We start from the raw sequence: 22,932 nt of genomic DNA, 5'->3' as shown, positions 1-22,932 counted from the left end.
AGGGGGGTGCTTAGGTTGGGTAGATGATCTTAATTATAGCCTAACTGGCTGAGTGTGCAACCATCTGTCACAAACTGCTGAGGAAGTCTGGTTTGGACTTAAAATGGATATAAAAACAGAAGAAATTCTGATTGCTGAGTCTAATGGTGACTGTATGAGAAAAACTCATTTCAGTCACGTTAGGTTTTTGCCACATTTTTCTAACATTTGCATGATGATTTATGGTAAAAAGAACCTGAAATCAAACTAAGACTGTGTGCAGTTGCAGAGAGAACTTGAATCTTTTGAATGCGTTCACCGTGAGGACTAGAGAATCATTAGCGGCGTAAGCACTCAGGTAAGTTACCCCTGAAAATGGGTGGGGCAGCTCCACCCTGAGGTGGGAGGGTGGTCTCTAACTCCGGCCAAAATAACGAGCTTCCAACCAATCCTGTCTGAGGCTCTTAATGACCCTCAACAGGCATCACCACTTCAGAGGCAGGAAAACTGCAGAGGAAATCCTTACCTTAACCTCAGAGATGAGGAAGGGAAACCCTCAACTGATTCTTTTTCAAGAACCAGACAGAAGTGAGGACTGGAGGTCAGCAGGAAGCCTTTGGGATCCTGAAGGGAAACGGTCTGAAATGTGTCTGTTCTTCCACTAAAAATAGATCCATGTAGCTGGGCATTGGGGGGAATGTGGTGGAGACACTGTGAGGGATCCTGAGTGCATAATCAGCACCCACACACACACATGCACGCACACACACCGCCACTCTGCTGTGTAAACATTGACAGGCATGAGGAATCTCACTCAACTGTGGCTGGAGAAAATGAGGCAGAGATCGGGCTGGAAGAAGACAGCAGCCTGAGGCTGAACTGAGGTCAGAATTATTTTAAAGGGGGACAATTATGCAACATTTTCCATCTTCCATTTTTATACTTCCATTGGGGTTTCTGGTGCTTCTAAAAACACCCCAATAGTGTTTTTGTCTGAAAAACAAGCCATTTAAAAATCTTCAGCCTGAAGCATCATAAATCAACAGGCGGTTACTTAAAAACCAGCACGTTTGGTCAGCTGGTTCTAGCGCTGCATGTTTAGGTGTTGATTTACCACTCAGAACCACTTGCTTAATTTTTGTTGGTTGTGCAGGAGGCTTCACTTCTGCTTTTCAAAGATATGCAGTTGTATAATCACGCATCTGTTTGCAGCCCTTTCCACATGAGAGTGTAAACTAAAATCTAATTATCTAAGAAGGATTTTGTGCAACATATTTTACATTTTCTATGAACTTATCCTAACCGGTTCCAGGAAGCATAATAGGTCACTACTAACCTATTGAAACCAATCCAAAGCACATCAGTACACCATGGACCATTAAAAAAACTGTCATTTAAAAATAAGAACCTGTGATGTAACACATCAGTCCTCAATCTGACAGCAGCGTATCAGTCTGGGAAGTGAAGCGCAGCCACTGATAGCTCCTGCGCCGTTTCCTGAGCTCATTTATGGCACTGATGGGCTCTGTTAAACCAACAACGTTTAAAGTGGGAAAACGCCAGCAGCTGCTGCAGCGAGCGAGAAAAATCACAGCTTCCATCCAGCAATCTGTCACCTGGCTCCATCAGTCCCCAGCAGGATCATTAACACCAGACGACGCGACGCAGAGAGACGCTGCAGACGCAACCAGCTCAGGTCGGGACGTCAAACATCAGAAACTTCCCAGTTTCTGTGAAATAAAATAAACTGAAGCCAGGAGAAAATGTTTTGTTTAGGTTTTTTTTTGTTTGTTTGTTTTTTAAATGAACTCCACAGTTCGGCTCCACAGTTCAATGTGGGCCCTCGTAAGTCATTTTATTAGCTTTGGAAAAATAAAATACTGCAAATATATAAAGTTTTCCATGCATTTTAATGAAATATCTGCACATTCTCATAACACAAGGTTCCTAGTAGTACAATAAACCCTTCTTTTGTTTTCGACACAGAAATGCCATGATTCTTTCACTGTCAAATAAAAAAAGTCATACAAAAGGTATGAATCCAGTTTTAGCACCAATTCATCACACTGAGCTGCAGCACAAACTGATACAAGCTGGAGGTATGTAGAGGTTTTACAAAGTTTCCTTCTTTCAATCTAAAGTATTTTCAATGAAACGCCAGAGAAAGAGCCAGAATGACAAGATCTTTCTCCAAGTGTATTGAAGAAAGAAGCAACATGGCGCTGCCCCTCCCCCACCTGTTGCTAAGCACTGGCTGGAAAAAGTCTACTGAGGTAAATTCTGGAATTTGGAAAGTTTTCCAGTTTCAAAAACAAAAAAATGCAAAAAATAGAAACTATAGGCCCAGCATCCATCACTTTATGATAACGTAAACAATAAAGATAATGGATTTTATTTGTCAATGCCCTTTACTTCTTGAGATCTCAAAAGACTAAAACACAAAACAAGCAATTACAGTAAATAAAAATAATTTAAAATGAATAAACAAGAGATTAATACAAATATCAAAGAAAGTGAACCAAAAATGTTGCTAAAAATACATTTTTTCAGACCTTAAAGACTTTTGGCTAGCTAAGACTAGTGTGATGACGGAGCAGATAGCCTGACTAACTATACAACTAATAACACATTGTTATACTTATATAGTTTATAGTTTATACCATACATTGTTATAGTTACTTTATGTTAAAAAGAAAAAATATTTTGAGCTACATTGACTTAAAACATATTATTCTATTATTTTGCTAAAGGTTACATTTCAAAATTAAGCTAGCAACAACTATTGCAAATGTGACAATAAAGAGGATGAATAATCTCAGTAGCCCTAGAAATATTCATCAATCCTGCTACGCTTTTTTGTTTTATATTTTTGCATCAATTTAATGATAAAGTGTAATTATTGTCATTATTTTTTTATTCTACAATCTTGTGACCTAGTTCCATACATATTTAGTGCCAAAAAGTGAAATTGCCCCAGTGATGTCTACACCCACTAATAGAAGAGACTCATGAGCCATATAAGATCCTTGTACCACCAACTAACACCATGTTGAACCTGAAACAATGAGCCATTCAGGTGATCCTCAAGCATTTGCACAATTTCAGCCGATCAGAGTCCAACCAAATTACCAATAAACGGATTAAAGTTGTCAACACGTTGAGGGAAACCCCAATCCAAGCTCCTAATGCCGAGCAGCGGCAAGGAAAGCCAAGGAGCACAAGCCAGAGGTATTGGAGAGGGATGCGGGATTAACTCCACTGATCCCTCTGCCTCTACAGGAGAGTATCAGGAAGGAAGGAATCCTCTTAGCCACAAGGTGCAGGGAGGTAAAAATAGCCAGGAAATGACACAGATTTTAAACAGCCACTACCGGAGAGGAGAAGTTGTTTACATAGGAGTATTTGGGGGGGAAAAAAGGTTAGGGTTAGCATCACTTTAGTTTGGAAAAGGCGCAAAGCTCGAGCGCATTGCCTGAAAACAGAACAAGTGAAACTGCTGACTGAACAGGTGCGGTGTAGAAAGAAAAGCAGTCATGACGCATGAGTTAATTTACAAACAGCAGCACCTCAGGCGGGTTCGGATCTGAGTATGGAGTGCGCTCCATCCAACACCTGCGCGCAATCTGGACGCGCTCCAAATTCAAACCCAAATTCAATCTGAAGCTAAACTCAAAACCAAACTCACCTTAATGAGCAGGAACCGACCAGGTCTGAGGTTTTCTTTCCCCCAGAAAAGAAAAACGACTAAAAACAAATCCTCAGCTTGCAGCACTTCTTTTACATGTGAATAAACCTCTTCGCGCTCTCACTGCAGCATCATTCACTTAATGCAGCGAGAGTAAAAACGGTTTATTCCGGGTTAAAATTCAGAAAAATGATCAGGAGAGCCGGAAAAAGTCCAGAAGCATCAAATGGTAAAACCTCCGCAAGTTGTGTTTGTCCGCTGCCTTTTCTAACATCTGAGCGCTGAAAGCAGCGATCAGCCTCAAGACTTCACCGACACACAGAAAGAGAGAGAGGCAGCAGCCAATCACAGAGCAGCACACACCCTGTAAACCCCCCCTCCTCTGCTTCTTTCATTTTCATTTCCCTCTCCCTTTCTCCATCTGCCGCCCTCAAAAGTTTCACTTCTTTATTCCTTCTGTTTTATTTAAGGGAAATTTATTAATAGGTAAAAAAAAAAAAAATCCAATTTCCAGCTTCCGACCAACAGGAATTTCTGCGGGGGGATTTATAAAACTACATGCAGCAATTAAACCAATAATCTGCTCGGTTCCAGCTCAACACATCTGATGTTTGTTAATAATATATTAAATAAATTCAGAGTTTATTACTGTTAGTTATGGTTATTAGGCCCCACAGCCAATGAAAGTTGCAAATTATGTTTCTCAGATTATTTAAAAACTGCAAAAGAACAATAAAATGCAGAAATGTATTGCTACTAAAACGCTATATACACGTTATTATGTTGCGTCACCCTTGACAACACACTGCAAAAACACAAAATCTTACCAACTACTTTATCTTAGTACACATGAAAACTAAATTAAAAATAAAATTTCAACAAGATAGAACTTGCACTTGTTTTATTTACAAAGTGCTAGTTCCTCTAGCAGATTATTTAATTTACAAGATGCATTTCTCCCATTGTATAAGTGAAATAATCTGCCAGTGGAAATAGTACTTTTTAATCAATATTAAGGAATTCTTAACTTAACAAGATCCTATATCTTGTTGAAAAGATTCTTGTAAGTTAGTTGTGTCTTATTTCAAGTATAATAAAATATTTACACTAGACATTTACTAAAATGCTTTTTTTATTTATGTATTTGTTTGTTTTGCAGTGCAGTTTTTGTGATAACTAGAAATGACCTGTTCTTCTTTGCAGAATTGTTTTTGTTGTCCCCACATTGAAGGATTTCTGAGCATCAATGACCTGTTTGTGGTCAGTTCTGTCAGATGTAATTTTTAAATTTGACTAGGCCACTTCAAAACTTTCCTTTTGTTTTGGGTTTTTGATGAGGTGGAGTGCTTTGAATAATTTTTCTGCTGGATAGCCCAAACCTTTGTGACCTCAGAGTTGTGAAATCATAATTTTAGTAAATCAGTCCCATCATCCCACCACCACCTTGTTTAACTGTCAGTTTACAGCAGATTAAATGAGATGCACACTTTTCAGAAAGTCCTACTTTTGTCTCGTCATCTCACAGAATATCGTCCCAAAAGTCTTCAAGATGTTTTTCTAGGGGGGAAATATGAGACAAATCTTTGTGATTCCATGATTTCTGTCCAATGGGAGTGTCTAATGATACTGAACCAAAAATGTGTCCAATTACAGTAAAATCAGGGTTTAACAACATCGACAATTATATTTTCACAATATATATATATATTTGTTTTGATTTTTTGTGCAGTTCTTCTTGGAGTTTTGCTGAGGGTTTTTTCCCTCAATGTCATTGGAAAACGTTTTTACACAGAAACAGTTTCTGGAGATCTGAAACAACAGTTTCAGAACCTGGTTTCAGACTTAAATATTTCCATTGTGTGACCTTCTGAGAATGATGATGTCACAGTCCAACCATGCACACTTCCAGGTCCGGTCCCTCGATTCCTTCTCTGTTTTTTTAGTGTGCAGTTGCACCATTTTGCCTAATTTTATTTCTTGTCATGTTCAGACTCTGAAACCTTAATTTCTCAATGAGATGCAAACTTTACTTTTATCTGAAAGGACAGTTTGAATCCCATGTTTCAGAACAATACGTCCTGCGTTTATCCCTGCTCCTGCTATACTTTTTCCTTCCACTCAACATTCTGTGTTAAAAATGTTCACAATATTCTAAGTTTCTGAGACATGGAAAATTGGGTTTTCATTCTCCATAAGCCATAATCATTGAAGATACAACAAATAAAGGCTTAAAGTATTCCACTTTATATACAATCTGCAAGAACACAAAATCTTACCAAGTGTTTTTAGTCTAGTTTCTAGTGCCACTACCTTGGTTCACTTGAAATGGTACAAACTAACCTTTCAGCAAGATAAATCAGTTTGTTTAAAGTCAGTAATTTTTCAATATTGATAAAAATGTTCTAGTTCCACTGGCAAATTATTTCACTTATAAAAGATATTTTCTCACATTATAAGTGAAATAATCTGCAAGGCAAAACTAGTACTTATTTTTATCAACATTAAGGAATTATTTACTTAAATCAAAATATATCAAGCTTCACTTTTTAAGAAAAAAATACCATAAAACCTTGAAAACTAAGCTTTTCAAGCTGTCCTTATAATATAATATAATATAATATAATATAATATAATATAATATAATATAATATAATATAATATAATATAAAATAATATAATATAATATAATATAATATAATATATTATAATATAATATAATATAATATAATAGTAAAACTATTTCCTTGCTGACGTTCGTTTGGCTACATAATAGAACATAACAGGCGTCTCTAAGTGGCAACACATAAAAGGAAGCTGCCTTTTGTAGAGTAATGAAAGACCCCGGCTCGCAGTGAATGAAAGCCTAGAATGAGACTCAAACAATAAAATCGTAAAAGCAATAAACATGCAAACCATAATTATGTTTAAATGGGAGCTGTATAAATTCTCTGCTGCTGTGTTCGCAGGTCAGTCTTCTGTGTGGCTGGTTTCAGAAATGAGGCAAAACTAGGAGCAAAAAGAAACTGGAAAATGTGCAAAGGTTCTATTTTCTCTTCCTACATCTGAAGTTCTATTTGTATTCAGCATTAGTGAGCACGTTAACTAGACTCCTTTTTTCCCCAGATAAAAACTGCTGCAAGTGATTTAAAGCTCAGGAGAAACGTGAAATAAATCTGAGATCTGTTGGGAACATTTGCTGTTGGCTGACTCTCTCTGTGTTTCCCCGCAGAGTAATAAGCCTCGCTAAATTAACAGCAAATTTGATCAACATCCAGAGTTGGTAAAGCAAAGATTAATGTATGTCGAATAATCTGGCTTAAAATGACTGCAGGAAAATCAGTTTTTCATCATATTGCGTTGCTTGGCAAACGAGAGACTTCTGCGATTCGTCTCAACAAGGAACAGCTTTAGGATGTAGAAAAACCACATCAGTTTTCTAAACAAAAACAAAATCTTATCAAGTATTTCTGTCTAGTTTTAGTGTAAATATCTTACACTTGAAATAAGGTAAAACTAACTCAAAAGTACAGTTTCAGAAAAATATGGGAGCTTGTTTTAAATAAATAATTTCTCAATATTGATCAAAAAAATACTAGTTATTTAAATAATCTTCCAGTAGTACTTTTTTATCAATATTAAGGAATTATTGACTTAAAATAAGCTCCTATTCCTTGCTGAAGTTATTTCATCAACTGCTTACAATGACATTTCAAATCTCATCTCAAAAGAAACATTTTCAGAATTATTTTAATCAGATTACTGTCCTGTTTTATATTTTGTCTGATGCACTTGAGTGCTCTGTTTGTAATTTTGCTTGATTCCTGTAAAGGTTTTAGATGAAATGTTAAATAAATGAAATGAATTGTTATTATTATCGATTCTACCATCAGTAAAAACAGCCGAGTTCTGGACTCCACCAAGAAAATGGACAAAACAATGAAAGTTAGGCTGCAAGGAGAGTTTAAATCCACATATTGATATTAAAATAATGGGCAACTAAAGCTGCAGTATGTAACTGTTATATATAAAAAATTCACGAAAAAGATCGATCTCCTCCACCTCCTCCCTGAGCAACTGTTGAAGAAATGCACCGCCTCCCGACCAAAAACAACCAGTCAGAGACAGGGGGCGGGTCTTAGCGTTGTCAATCAAGTTCATGTACACAGTGCTAAATGTGCTAAAGGCAGAGAAACAACTCACCATGGTAGGAAAACGATTAATTTGATCTAAAATCAGGGAATCTTTTCTCCAAATCTCATATTCTAAGTGCAGAGGTTTCTGGGTTTATGTTGACATTCTGTTCCAAACCATTCCCAGAATCCTTTATCTTTATTTTTGGGTTTGCATCATTGATGGCTATGCTAACTAGCCTTAGCATTCACAACAAGTTATGCTAGCTGCAGCATGAAATGAAAATCACCATAAATGTGCACAGTAACAAGAAGTGCATAAGAAAGAAGAGAAAATACAGATTTTAGTTTCAGTTAACATATCATGCTCAAAATGGGGTAGGAAGATGTTGACATTCTGTTCAAACACTTGAGACTTTAGAGTCCTACTGTCATTAAAAAAAAATCAAAATCAAAGTGGCAGTCAGAAGTAACAGTTACTAATATTTACCTATACATTTTCCCATTTTATGCTGGTTTATCTTTCTAAACCCTTACACCAGGAGAGTTAGCACTGGAAGAAGACAGAGGAGCTCAGTTTTTTTTCACAGTAACAACAATGACTGTTTCAACAAATATGTAAAAATAAATAAAACAAACATTGTAATTAGGTAAAAATAATTTTAAAAAAAATTTAAAAACCGTGCATTTATCCAGACTCTTAAGTTTCCACTATGTTTGGGTTTTCATTTTAACTGAACAACATTCAAACCATCGCTGCTTAAAAACCCAAAGAACGTTTCCACGTTTCAAGCCCTCAGGGCAGCCGAGGTTAGAGGGCTCAATGAAGGATTCACAGCTTGTCTGTTCAGGTAACAACCTGAAGCATCACTCATCAAACTCACCTCCTGGCACAACGTGTTAAAGCCTCAGCAGCAAATCAGAGCCGTCATTGTGATGCTAAAAGTAGACGGTCACTCTTACAGGGAAGGGGAGAGTGTGACGTTCAGACTGATGGGCTGGATGCGAAACGTTCCTGCAGGAGAATAGAGAAAAACTGACACAGACTCACAACAATCAATTCTTTTTTTCCCCTAATTTCTGCTATAACTGTGTAGCAGCCTGACCTCCATCACTCTGTAGTCATTTTCTAAAGAGTTTTTTTGCAACAAACATAGTTCCAATGTTTTCTCAAGATTGGATTCAAAGTGGATTCCTGCTCATAAAATATAAATAGTTTGGTTTTCAACTGCTCAAGGCTCATTTCAACTCTTTCTGATCTCTGTGTCTGCAATTTCACAATGAGGATCTGGGATTCGGGAACGAAAAGATTAAATTGAGCTACCTCTGCTACCACAAAAAAAAAGCTCATCTGGGAAGACTCCAAGAGACATTTTCTCCAGCAAACCCGGAAAACGACCAAAACTCCACCATAGGAAGATGTGCTGAAGACACATTCAGTAATGATAAAGTCGTCTAAAGTGATTCCTTAAGGTCTTAACTGGTCGCAGACACCAAAAGCTTCCGTAACTAGAAGCAAATGTTAACCAATTTCCAGGAAAACGTCTGTTGCTCAGCTTAAATCACTATAAAATGTGATCCAGCAGCTCTCTAGAGTTAACTCATTGTAACTTTCCTTTAAACCACAGATACAAGGCAGAGTTGACAAAATATCTTAGAGGCAGTTGAGCTTAAATTACCATTTGTGAAAAAAGTCATTCGATCTTTTGTTCGGAATGCATATACATATAACACAAAAATGATTATTTTGTGTCATCATGTAGCTCACATAGCAAAGATGTGGTATTGCAACGTCAGTAACTGCATTTCCATTGACTATGTAATTGCGCAATTTGACATTTCAAAAATAAATTTGCTCAATGGAGTTACACCAATTTAGAAAAAACTCAAAATTTGATAAGGTGGGTTTTGTTGACTGTGTTAAAATTGGTTAATTTTGCAAAACTGCAAGGGGAACGCTTTTTCTGTGCCACACGAGTCACATGATCAATAACCGGATGTTTCCATTGGCACAAACCACGAAGAAGAAGATGACAGGAAGTAGCTGGAGGCAATTGCAAAATTGCGTTGTTTTATTTTGGGTTCGGTGGGGTACATGTAGTGACAACTTTTAGGCAATTTGGATAATAAAATTGACTGCCATAAGTAAGATCAAACTGGTCTGTCTGGAACTGAATTTGTACCTGTACTGATTATAATAGTGAAAATATCTGTCAATTTAAAAGAGTAACAGTCCTCTTGAGACAGAGACTGGTGATGGGGTTTAGTAAGTATAAATAAGTGGAGGAACAAATGTTTATTTTCCTGGTTAAAACTCAGATAATGAAAAATGATCAATCAAAAAGATGCAGCACCACCAACGACAGCGCTATAGTCCTCAGGGGTTCAGTTTATCTCTCCACAGAGTTTGTTTGGGTTTGCAAACTCTTGTTGGTGGTTTGTCGTCAAGGCAGTGTTCGAAGGAATGTAAAACTTCACAGGAATTCACAAAAAGACAAAAGCACAGCAGGAAAAACTGCAGTAGCTAAGTACATTAGCATAAAACAAAAGCCGGTGAAGTGTGAGTGTGTATGTGCGTATTTATGTGCGTGCGCGTGTGTGTGTGTGTGTGTGTAGTGGGAAGGATGACGGGTTTTTACGTTTTAGCTAATCACAAATGTGTAGAAAAAAACACAGAGTTAATGTTGATGGATCCACACAACTCTGAATTGACGCATGTTAGCAAGTATATGCTAACGACTGCAGCTGATCGTTTTTGTTTGAAACAAAAGAGGAAAAAGCTGCCGAAGGAGGAGTGGAAGTGTTACTGGTTTCCTGAGATTCCTACTGCGACACATCAGGCTTTCACGTGCAAACACATCAACTTAAATGTGACGTAGCGCGGCCCTGATGTGTATTCAGGCCCGCTCTGCGTCGAGCTGCTAGCATGTTTAGGCGATGCAAAAATTTCGCAAAAACCAAAAAGAGAAAAGAAAAGGTGAACTCAAGGTGTACTAAACTCTAGTACTTTTGGTTATTTTGGTACAAAGCAATCAACATCAGTCAAATAATGAGTTACTTTATTTTAGAACTTAATTCAATTCAGTTATTATTAAGTACACGCTGATTTTAACCCTCAGTCTCAAACAATGAAAAAGAAAACTGGGTAGCATACACAGTTAATTTCAAAGATTTGTTTTTCAATGCCACAATTATGTTTGTGTTGGACTTTTTCAGCTTTTTGATTAGAAAAGAAATGTGTGTCAAATGATTTCCTTTCATCTGGTAGGTCAGCTGATAGAAAAAACCCCTCAAGTTGTCATCAGGAATTAAAACAGAAACCTTTTCACTGCCACCTTTACACTTCTCACAATAAACTCACAGAGAGGAAACAGGAACTAGTAGAAATACGTGACTCTGGACATTTTTTTTAGAAGGAGAAAAAAAAAGCACATGAAAAAGTCCCACAGTTTTAATAGATACGGGGGTTTCACAGCAGAAAGGTCCTGCCACCAACATGCTTTTACCCTTCACCGACCAACAGTTTTGATCGTGGGTAACAAAAAATTTGCTTCCCAGAGTTTTTTCAGCTGATGTTCTTCACCTTCCAGAAACAACTGAGGGGAATTTCATTGTCCTCAACATGGCTTTATGTCCCATTTTTACTTTTCTGAAAAAAAAGAACAAATTTTTAATGTGGCAAAAATCTCTAGATTTACCGTGAAATAGAGTTATGTGATTTTAAAACTGTTGAGCTGGTGGTTTGTCTTTTAACTTGTTGATGTCACAAAATATATTATGATCAAGCATTTTACATTTCTCTTTTTTCAGTTTATTAATTTCTTTCAGTCATTTGCAATAAAACAAACAAAACTGGACCAATCAACAAATACAAACCCAAAAGGGCTGAAAAGTTTATTAGTTTATTTTGAACAGGATTGGCTGCAAAGTGGTTCAGTTGGCAGCAGTAGCTGTGTTTACATTGACCATATAACTGTGCAAGTTGACATTTTTTAAATAAATTAGCTTAATATAAACACCCCATTTAAAAGAAATGTGTTTTTGATAAGTTTCGAAACTAAAATAGTGCATTATGCTGCTAATGTCACAATCGTGGTGTTTCCATTAAGTAAGAAACCCAATTGTTCATGTAATACGTTTTCCTCATTCTAGCTTCAAAACCTTTAATCAAAAAATAGTTTTCTCAAAATTACTGTGTTTCCATTAAGCAAATTTATCTTCAAAAAATCAAAACGTGTATTTTACAGCCAACTGAGGTGGTTATTCTGGCCACCAAGTGAATGTTGCCATTGACACAAACCACATATTTTGATGAATTATTTAATGAACAAGCTTATTCACGTGTGATTTTAATTGTGTTTCTTATTTAATGTAAACACCATGATTGCAAAATTGGGTTTTTTTCAACATTGGCAGATAATTGAGAAAGATTTGCTCACATTTGCAATGAAAACGCAGCTACCGTCGTCTTGCAGCTGTGAGGTTCTGGGTTCAAATCCCAGCTTGACGTCATTCATCATTGAGTTTTCATGCTCTAACATGAGGAATAATTTAGTAGTTTATTGGGAATAATAAATAGACAAATCCATATTTTCATATTCTCCCACTTTCATCCTCTGGCAAGTAAAACCAGTTTGTAAACTAGAGATAAAAACCAGTGAAGCTGACTGGTGAATAATGTCAGAGCGCGCTCCGTCTCCTTTCCTTTCCTGGATTTTCTCCTTAACCTGTGGTGAGGAGAGACGGGCTTATGGTCTGATCTCTGTGTGATTAGTAGTGCAGAAAAATAGGTCAGCAGGCGCACAGCGAGGTAAGATGAAGTGGCGCATCGGAGACGGTTACGTCAGCAGCGGCTGAAGCAGGACGGAGGAATCCCGCTGTGGAGCCTCAGGATTCCTGGCCGCTCGCTGCTCGTCGGCACGGTTCAATACTCTCCCTCCCTTTCATGTCTCCTGACAACCTGCAGCAGCCGCCGCCGTGTTGTTTACATCAGGCTCTTAACAGCTTTCCCACCAGACACAAATACTCAACATGGGAATATTACAGCTATTTGAAGAATTTATTTTTTCCACTAAGTTCAAGACACTCCAGTGAGTTCAGCAGAAGCCTTTTGTTGGAGCAACCAGCTCTGCATCTTAATGATAAGTGTTACGAAAGCAGAAAAATATGTTTTTCTCAAACCACAAACTAAGACATAAAAAAACCCATAAATGTTAAAAAGGGTTCAGAAGCATATGAATCTCACACCCTTGTGATGAATGGTGGTTGATGTTACACTCGCACGTAAAAATGGCAGCAAAAAAAAGTGCAAATATACCTTTTGTTTGTTGTTTTCGGCATTAGCTCTCTGAAGCCAAATGCGCCACTTGTTGTAACATCTCAATCAAAAATACATCTTTTTAAAATAAATAACTTTATAAAATGTTCAACTTTGTGTGTGTTGGCTGATTATGATCTGGCCACCGCTAGACGGGTCGTAACACTAGGTAACGGTGAAGTGTGATTCAATAATTGGAGGGATTTTGGCATAAAAAGCATTAACTTATTGCCAAAAAAATTACTGTTTTTTTTTATGTTTTTAGAAACAGTTGAAACCCAAATAGAAACACATAGACGTGCAAAATACAAATTTTACATGATAGATCCACTTTAATGACAACAGCAGATCATCTGACACTGACTAAGATAACCAAACATATTAAATCAGACTGAATTATTGGCTTTAACCACAGTCCCGTATGATCAGCAATCAGTTGAGCAACAAAGCTGCTGCTCAACTTCTTTACATCAAAGCTACTCAACCACTTTGAGCATTTTTCTTCCTGCTGTAATCCTAAGCTCATTTTTACCTGTATTTACAGCCACCCATGCAGAAAATGTTCCTCTTTGATTTGCAGCTGCAGAGCACATGCCTCTGCATCAGGCTGTGATGCTGCACCACATAGCCTGCAGGCCCATATGGAAGAACTTCAGCAGGTCATTTATTAGCAGTGAAACGGGCTTTGGAGAATGTTGTGATGTGGAGTTTGGCTCCGGATTCTCAAAGCAGCGGTGCGCTCTCTAAAATGAGTGGCAGATCTTGCGGTCGGCCGCCTGGACAGTCTCTAATTTGCCGGCATTTTCATAGCAGCCACCAATTTCCAGAGGCCACATTGACCGGCGCTGAAAAGACGGCAGCGCATTTGTATCTCCCGAGGTTCCTTACAAGCACCACAGAGGAAAAACTTCAGTAAATTCAAAACAGATCCGTTCAGGAAGAGGTTAAGGACCCTATCTGGGAACCTTAAAGGGATAGTTCGTATTTTTATCAGCTCTAAAAAAGGGCACTTCCTCTGTACGTATTTCGGTGAAGCTGCAGGGATTTCCACCTCAAATTCCTTCTCCTTTTGTTTCAAACATATTTAAACAGGAAGTTTGACGTAGAACAAAGAGTTAAAAATACATCCTTCACTCACATTTTCCTTCGGAGGCCATTTATTCCCAAATTAGGCTCCACATTCCTCTGTAAGGATGCTTGTTTGCTTTAAATGGTAAATGTCGGGTCACTGTTATGAGAAGCTGTCTGTCAGACAACGTGACACTAAGAGCTCACAGGTTACATTACGGGTTCAGTCAGCGTGACACTGGATCATCACATATCGGCTGCAGGAACTGTCCAGTAAACAGCTGAATGAAGTATTCTGTTGTTCCAACAAACTGTTGCCCTGCAGAGGAGATCCACCGCTAAAAATGCATTTTCAGCATTCCAGAACCGAATGCTGTCGGAACAAAATATTATATATTCACCAGACATTTTAATAAGTATACCTGCTCAAATGCTGTTCAGTTACCAGAGGCAGCTAGAGTAGCTAAAAAGTAGTAAAATAAGAGTATAAATACTTCAGCATATTTTTACTCAAGTAAAAGTAAAAACTGTCCAAGAAATTTCTCAAAAGTAAAAAAGTGTCTCGTATAAAGGCTATTGAAGTACTGAGTAACTGATCATAACATCTCATTTAATATTAATACTCAATCTACAACCAACTACAGCTGTAAAAGGGCAGTATTATGTATTTTCCAGTCAAGAAAGTAACTATGTTAGCTTCAGTTGTTAATAAAAATGCTACATAAAAGTAAATAGACTTGTAATTGGGCCGCTGTTTCTTTAAAAACTCCTAGCCTTTCTGAAACTCCACCTTCACAAAGTCAACACAACATGACTCCTCTATTAACTCTTTAACAACATTTTTACCAGCGTTGCCATGAGAAGTAGCCCCTATGATGAGCTCAGCTGATGTGCAGTTCCACCAGGTGTTTGCTATTTGCTGCCGCTAGTCTGAAGGAGCTGAAGAGAGAAGCTTGGAAGCATGGATACCGCAGCTCTGAGGAGGAGCTGCGCCTCGAAGGCAGAGCTAGGTCCATGTAGGTGGTTTTAACAGTTGAATGGTTGCCATGGAGATTAAAGGATTTCTCAGACATGCATTAAAAAGTCCAAGCAACACTCCATGTATGTTTTTGATGAGGAAATAACATTGTAACATGATGTAAAGCTCAAAAAAGTTGACTTTACATAATACTGCCCCTTTAAATTAGCATATTTACTCAATCAACAATCACCCCCGTCACACAGGCTTATATCCCAGCGACTCCCAGAAATTTGTCCCATTTGAGTCACCGAGGTGACTCCCCCCGTTCCAGTGGCTGAGAAATGCAGAGTATGTCTGTCCCCAGCCTGTTTTCTCACAACGGTCGAGCGTAAAGTGACCCTGACCACACAGGAGGAGCCCTTCCTCTGCAGCTAACCCCCACCTTGCCATTTCCACCAGTGAGTGCTGGAACCAGGAATGAGTTCATTTACACGTGGGTTCCCCACTCAATCCCATGGCTGTGGAATTTATATTACTGCAGCTTTAAAAATGGAAAGAACACTGTATTGTTTAAAGGACAAGAAAAATGTGCAAATTCAGCCAAAGGCCAAAGGCAAAGCATAAAGTGAAATTTAATAAGCTCCAAGATGGATTTCAAGAAAGTCTGATAAAAACTGTTGCCAATAAAGTGCAATTAACACAAAATTTAGATGAGCTAATGTAACTTCCTGTGGGTTTTAGATGAGTTTCAACGAAGAGTTACCAGAAATAAGGAAGCAGATTATTAAATATGATTTTTATTGTTAGAACTCGAATCCAAATGAACCTCAATCACTCTGTTCTCACCTTCTCCAACAAAGATCAAATATTAAATCAAGGAGGATCCATGATTTAATATTTACAAGATACTAAGAGCAGCCAAAACCTTTTGCTTATTTTGTGAATTATATTCAATTTATTTATTTTTGTTTTAGATGCAAATATATTTCACCTTGGTTTTTATTCAATTTATTAGCATTTTTTGTAAAAGGCAACTTAATTTTTTTTAGCTTGCAGTAAAAATATCTATTTTTAGTGTTGAACAACGTAAGTGCCAGTTAGAGCGCTGAAATTGCTTGGAAAATGTTGTCTTTTTTAAGTTTTATTTTTAGTTTTTGCAATGCAAGCAGGGTCCTAATAATGCTTTACCGAACAGAATCAAAGAAATATTTCTTGATCTACTTCCTTTGAGGGATAAACCAGTTCAGGTTTGACCGGTCTATTTTAGATTTTTCACTTGAAGAGATAAAGTCCACAAACAGTGAAGTAGAAATGTTTTATCGCTGAAGTAGAATCTTTAAAAATCAGATAAAAACTTCATCATAATTTAGAAACTCTGAATTTGATTCGTAGATACTTGAGGTGAAAAATGTGTAAGTATTTCTACTTAAATTTGACTAAACTTTTAATCAAAACTAAAAAATGTTTAAACTTTTTTTAAGACTTCTTCAAAAAGAAACTGACATTTTTCTTTTAGGAAGAAAAAGATGTCAAAACTTCCTTAAAGATCTATAAAAAAAAAATCAACATTTCTATACAACAATGAATAAACTCAATTTTAAATTAAAGATGTGTTTCCTCTAAAGGGAACTGAATTGGTTTCCAGTCTGCAGGCTGAGTGGGATTTCAGCTCTTGATGGTTATTTATTATCCAACTGTTTTTGTTTTGTCGTCTCACCTGGCCTCAGCTGTGCTACAGGAAGCAGGTGCAGGAGCATTAAGAGGAGCTACAAGGACCCGGCCACGTCTCCAAATAATAATATCGTTAATGGTCTGAAAACACAGAGGAGCTGCACAGCAGAGCCAGCAGGTTCTGGTCCAGGAAGAGTCTGTAATTAGGTGGAGCAGCTGGGAGTCCAATGTGTGTTTTCTGTCTCTTTGTCATCTCAACTCATAAGAGTTTAGTTTACAACACTGAAGGATTTACTGAGAATTGTTTTAGCAATTGGCTGAAGAACCATTTTGCTATTTTGATTTAAAGCCGCAGTCGTTAACTTTTTTTTTTTTTATGTGATTTTTACATTCACTGCGTTTCAAATCATTATGCAAGTGATATTTTCTCAGATTCTATTAAATGGTCAATGCAAATGATGGTCAGTATAATTTTTAAGTCATGAACTATTACAGTATAAATTAAATTTTACTGAACAAAGCTCCCCATGAGAACAGTATTTCTTTCAAAAATAAAAAACTCAAAATGCACTGTTCCAAATTATTATGCACAGCAGATTTTCTAAACATTTTATAGATTATAAAGAACTGCAAACGGTCAATCTTTGAATGTGCAGCATTAAGTGGTCACATGTAATAAAATCAAAAGCTATTTCAATCAAAAACATCTTAACAGACAGAATTACATGTTAGCATAGGATCCTTTCTTTGATATCACAGCACAATTCTTGCATCCAATGAACTTGTGAGTTTGTGGAAAGTTTCTGCTTGAATTTCTTTGCAGGATGTCAGAAAACCTTCCCAGAGCTGCTGATTTGATATGAACTGCATTCCACCCTCAGATCTTCTGCTTGAGGAAACTCCAAAGGTTCTCAATAGGGTTGAGGTCAGAGGTCAGAGGAGGATGGTGACCACACCATGGGTTTCTCCCCTTTAATGCCCATACCAGCCAAAGACACAGTGGTATTCCTTGCAGCATGAGATGGTTCATTGTGATGCATGAAGATGATTTTGCTACTGAAGGTACGGCTCTTCTTTTTGAACCATGAAAGAAAGTGACCAGTCAGAAAGTCCATATACTTTGCTGAGGTCTGAAGGTGCCGACCAATGATTCTCTCCACAAGATTTCAGCCCAAACCATTTTCAAAACCTCCTATAGAGCAAGCAAAAATAAAAACTAAGGCTGGTTGAGTAACAGTGTGAATAAATAATCAAATTGTACCATTTTTTGCATTTCTAAGAGTGACTCAAGGGAAAAAATTAGCCAAACCAAACTGACTCCACCCAACTTCCCCTCTCCTTTCTGTACTCCTCCCAGTCTGAGAGCAGCGGGCTGAGAGGATGCCCTGCCCTGGATCGATGAGGAACACCCACATGTGACTGCATCTGCACTGCAATAATACTAAATCTGGAGACTCTGAAGATGGAAAATTTATTTTTCTACTCCTGGTTTAGGTATTAAAACTATAAGAAGTAAAAAAAAAAAAAACCTCTGAAGAAGACAGAGAGCAACTTCGTTCTTTATGAAATGCAAACAAAAATGGAGTTTTGTCAGATTAGCAGTTGTAGGATTAATCTTTTGGCTTCAGTAAAAGACCACAGTCATCTCTCTCACTAGTGCTAAACTGGCTTGCTTGTTTTGGTTGTATTTACCCACAATCCCTTGTGCTGGAGTCCATTTTCTGCTTTTGGAGCAGCCTCTAGTCCACTTGGCATTCACAACAGAGGTCTAGTCAGGCGGACCAGAGTTTGTTTTTTTGGTCTACATCAGAGTTTAATTGTGCGTTCATATCTCCCCAAACGAACCGGATTTTCTAACCAAGCAAACTAGAGTTTGATTAAAGCGGACTAACAGAGCTGGTGTGAATGAATCCTCAGAAGCATGAATACTAGATTCACTGAAGCTAGTTGAATCTTCAACTTCAGTGTCAGGAAGCTGAAGATTCAACCAAACTAAAAACACTCATTCCTTTCTCTTCATCATCACTGTTACTCATTCACTGATCTATGTAGGTGCAAAACGCCGGAGCGATTAAGCAAAGCGTCACAACACGACTTAAATTTGGCATCGCGAGCTGAAACTGCCCACTAATCTGCCGACACTTTTCATTCCACTGCACAGCCTTAGAAACAGAACCACCCACAGACTGAAAACACAAAACTGGATAAGACGTTCAAGATTACATAACTCTGAGCCTTTATGCAACAAGGCCAAGTCAGCGGATTGGAAAATGTCTTTTTTCCTTTATTTAAAGCGATGTGTCACTAGTGGCTTTTACAGCATGGATGGGTGGATGGTGTATGTGTGTGTGACTACAGAAGCCTCATATTGTTTCCTCTCAGATGGAAAGTGGTGCAGATGGCTAAACATGGCTGGCCAGCGTTCAAGGTACCAAGTGGAGCGCCACAACAGGTCCAGATGGACTCAGGCTTTGAGGTTTACTTTCACCTTTTTCAATGTTACTGAATAAAATTCATATACATTTGCCGACTTCTCATCACTTCAGTCGGAAAAATGTTCACTGATTTCAAAACTTTGGCTGAAGTGGTGCCTGTAATTACAGTTTAAGCTTGTTCAGATCAAGTATAAATGAAAATGAATCTAAATACATATATTATTTTTAAGAAATTGATGGATAAAAATTGTTTGTTTTTTTTAACCACTTTAGATAAAATGACTAAGAAGTCTAGCACAAATTCTGACCAGGGGTGAATTAGGTTTATCATAAGGCTGGACGATATGGCATTTCATATCATTTGTCATTGATAAATATTGATTAGATTTTTGCTTTAAATATAAATACTCCCAAACTGGTTGTGACCTTTCCTCTTTTACCCAAAGTTGTCAGTTTTTTATGAGGCCAGGTGGTGAAATCTTTAAACTGTTGCTGAGCAAGTTACTCAACATGTTGCTGCTAGGTAACCAAAGATTGAGTGAGTTGCTAGGCAACAAAAAAGAGTGTGAGTTGGCGGATGTCACCGGCTAGCTTAACTTAAATGTGAAAGGTTAAGTGCTTAAAGTGTGAGATTGATCACATTTCTAATCAGAGTGTATATTGTTATTGATTTCTTGTCCAGTCCTGGTTAATCTGTTAATAGATGATTTAAAAAGAAAGACAAATATTCTTTCTCCAGAAATATTGTACTGTTGACATCCGCCTAGGTTAGACCTGCAACCTAAATTAAAACAATTTGATCTTCAACCATTGAAATTCAGCAGTTATAGAAAATATTTGTATACTTTAAGATGTATTCTTCCTTTTGTTGTTCTAACTCCACTCTGGCTTGGATATCCTGGGGAGAAGTTTTATTAAAAAATATTACAAAAACAGTCAGAGTAACAAAGTGTCAGTGAGTATACACTATGAAACACATTTTTTCTTAAAGGAGGTCTACATTGCATGTGAGAAATGAGGAGGAAAAGATGAATGTTTTCTTCTCGTAAATGATCCCAAAGTGCCACTTGCTGTCGCCCTTTCTGTCCCAGATCAAACCTCTAATAGCCGCTTCCAGATAAAATTTGAGACCTCTGCAGTGTTTTCTGAGCGTGGGAGGAGGAGAAGGAACATTGCTCTTTTGAGAAAATGAAAGCAAGCCTCTCTCACGCCTGATGCTAAATTGCCCAAAGGATGTGAGTGATTGATTGTTGTTGCAGCCTTTAAGACAGCATTCAGGGAATAGATGCTCCACTCAGAGCAGAACGTTGAGAAAATACTTTCCCTGTTAAGAAACTGAGCAAAGTTCTTGTTTTTGGAAAGAGACGCTTTATACGACACCAAGAGGAAGTTAATGTGGTGAACTTTGAGCCTTAATCTCAACAGGGAAGTGTAACTTAAGAATCTGATGATTATCTGACTGAATTCCTGATTTTAACAGCATGGAAATGAAAATATTGGTTCTCTCCTTATCTGGATTTCTTTAAGAGAGACACAGTTCGTCACATTAGTTCAGTGCAGAGGTCAGCGACCTTTACAACCCAGAGAGCCATTTTTACCTTTGGTCCACCTGAATAAAGTTTTAGAGCCACAAAACCTACATGACACAAGTTTGCTTATTTTTTCTTTTTCTGCTAAAGAAAATGTACATAAGATGATTAAGGTCAGTGAAAAAAACAATCTGAGGTTAATCTCAGAATTTTGACTAATTTTATGAGATTAAAATCAGAATAAAAACAAATGTCAATACATTTTTATGAAAAATTGGGTCAAAAAAAGCATGCAGTTTGCAAGTAACGGCAAGAAATACTTCATAAAAAAAAAAAATTTGCTTCCATTGTTAGTGTTATTTTTTGTGGAAATGTGCTTGCGTTGCATGAAAAAATGGCTAAAGCTAGCAGGTTTTTGTTGCCTTTGCATTTTTAAAAATTGCTCAGTTTTTTTTTAGTTTGTTTCATTAAGATTATTAGGAGCCGCAGTGGTTCTAATTTTAACTATTTATTTTGATCCAACTGGTTATGCTATAACTACTATGAAGGCTCTGTAATTCATTATTTTAAATATTTAAGTATAATTTTGTTATTTTTCAATTACAGGTATCAAACTTGATTAAACAGAGGATCAAAATAAAACCTCCTTACCCAGTTTAACTTACAGTTTCTGATTTCCTCCTGCTTCTTGGGTTCTTTGCCATCTGTAATAGTTATTTATAGAAAATCTTCTGACTTCACTCTATCTGCTGACTGCAGGTTGAACTGGGAATCCTTAGAACATTTTTATACAATGATTATATATCATGTAAATATAGTTCTCTGAATTTGTTCTGACCGGTTCAAGATCTTTTGGTACCTGAAACTGGACTTACAACTTAAATTCCACATAAAATAATTATTAAGAAACCATTATTACATCTTTATCATGATACCAGATTATGGAGGATAATGTGTTTTAAATTTACAGAGAGTGACTTTTTGTTGAGAATATACACTTCTGCATTTATCTTTCTCCTCTTCCTCGACTTTGCCGCATTTCTTCTTCTCCCATCGGGGAGTTACATCTCGACAAACCTCCTTTTAGTAAGCCAGGGACGCCTGTGTGTCTCTGCAGGAAGCATAATTAGCCTCATCTTCCTCCTGTTCACCGTCTCCTTCACACGGCCCTCCATCCTGCCTGTGGCACTGTTTGTAAATGAGCTCTCCTCTCAGTGAGTCAGCTCCTACGCTAGGAAAGCTTATCCACAACCTGCCTGCACAGTGAAAAGTTCAGCTCTTGTTCTGGGAAAGAGCAAGAGCTGAACTTTCTTTGTCTCCTCAATGTCAACCTCAAAGAAATTCAACAACTCCACACTGCAAAAGCGCTAAATTGTACCAATTACTTTTGCTCTTGGCTCTTGAATATCTTAGTCCACTTGAAACTAAACTAATTTACAAGTAGCTTTTCAGCAAGCCACAGCAGCCAATACTGTTTTTATCGCACCAATACAAAATCAGCAGGAATCATGATTCTTTTTAAGGCAACACTGTTCGGAGTATAATATTTGCAGTAAACAGTAAGTTTTTTGAACTTGTTGTAACATCAATTGCCCCTTTGGGATATAAATAAATCTGAATCTGAACCTACAGGGTTTCCATGTCTGTTGGTAAAATAAACAAACTACTGCAGGATCGCTGCCGAAGCTACCATAAACTGTTGCCTTTACAAATGTGCGCAAAACTTTGTCAATATTTCTCTAATGTAAAAAAAAAAAAGAATTTGGTCTCAAACTGGTAAACAGCATCATTTAAATGGGGATCTAATGATGCTGGGGGGATATTTGGACAGAGCACAAGTATCAGTCCAGTTCTTTTTGATATATGCTACGTTCCTAACAGCATTTAATGTCAAAAAACATTAAGTATTATTTTACTAACTCCTTTTTTGACTTGATTGAATATTAAATACATTTTCAGGATTATTAATGTAGTCTCCCCACCTTCATCCTTGAACCTGACTAAATGTAATGCATGCTAAGCATCCCATGCTGCGGAGGGTGATCTGTGGCCAGCTCTTCAAAAGCAGAAATGATTGCACTTAAACCTGACAGCAGGAGGTTTAACGTGGCCTTTGCAGATCAAACATCCACCGCTGCCTCTGGCCGTCGCGCACGC

General features: G+C 37.4%; 1 protein-coding gene across 3 annotated transcripts in view; it reads right to left on the bottom strand.

The window, feature by feature from the left end:
* Window positions 1–22,932, bottom strand: part of rasgef1ba (RasGEF domain family, member 1Ba) — a 74,084-nt gene that overhangs the window by 24,088 nt on the left and 27,064 nt on the right. Inside the window, exon 2 of one of the 3 annotated variants that reach the window (XM_044111986.1) lies at window positions 8,679–8,809. The exons of 1 other annotated variant lie outside the window; for it this stretch is intronic. The gene's annotated coding sequence lies outside the window, so the exon portion shown is untranslated. Of the gene's footprint in view, window positions 1–3,664; window positions 3,927–8,678; window positions 8,810–22,932 lie in introns of those variants that run through there. One more of the 3 variants, XM_044111985.1, reaches the window with a different exon arrangement.

This window comes from Gambusia affinis, linkage group LG03 (genome assembly GCF_019740435.1).
Source record: "Gambusia affinis linkage group LG03, SWU_Gaff_1.0, whole genome shotgun sequence".
Taxonomy (NCBI): Eukaryota; Metazoa; Chordata; class Actinopteri; order Cyprinodontiformes; family Poeciliidae; genus Gambusia; species Gambusia affinis.
Note: the sequence above shows the minus strand (reverse complement) of the source record. Positions and strands in the feature narration are given on the sequence as shown.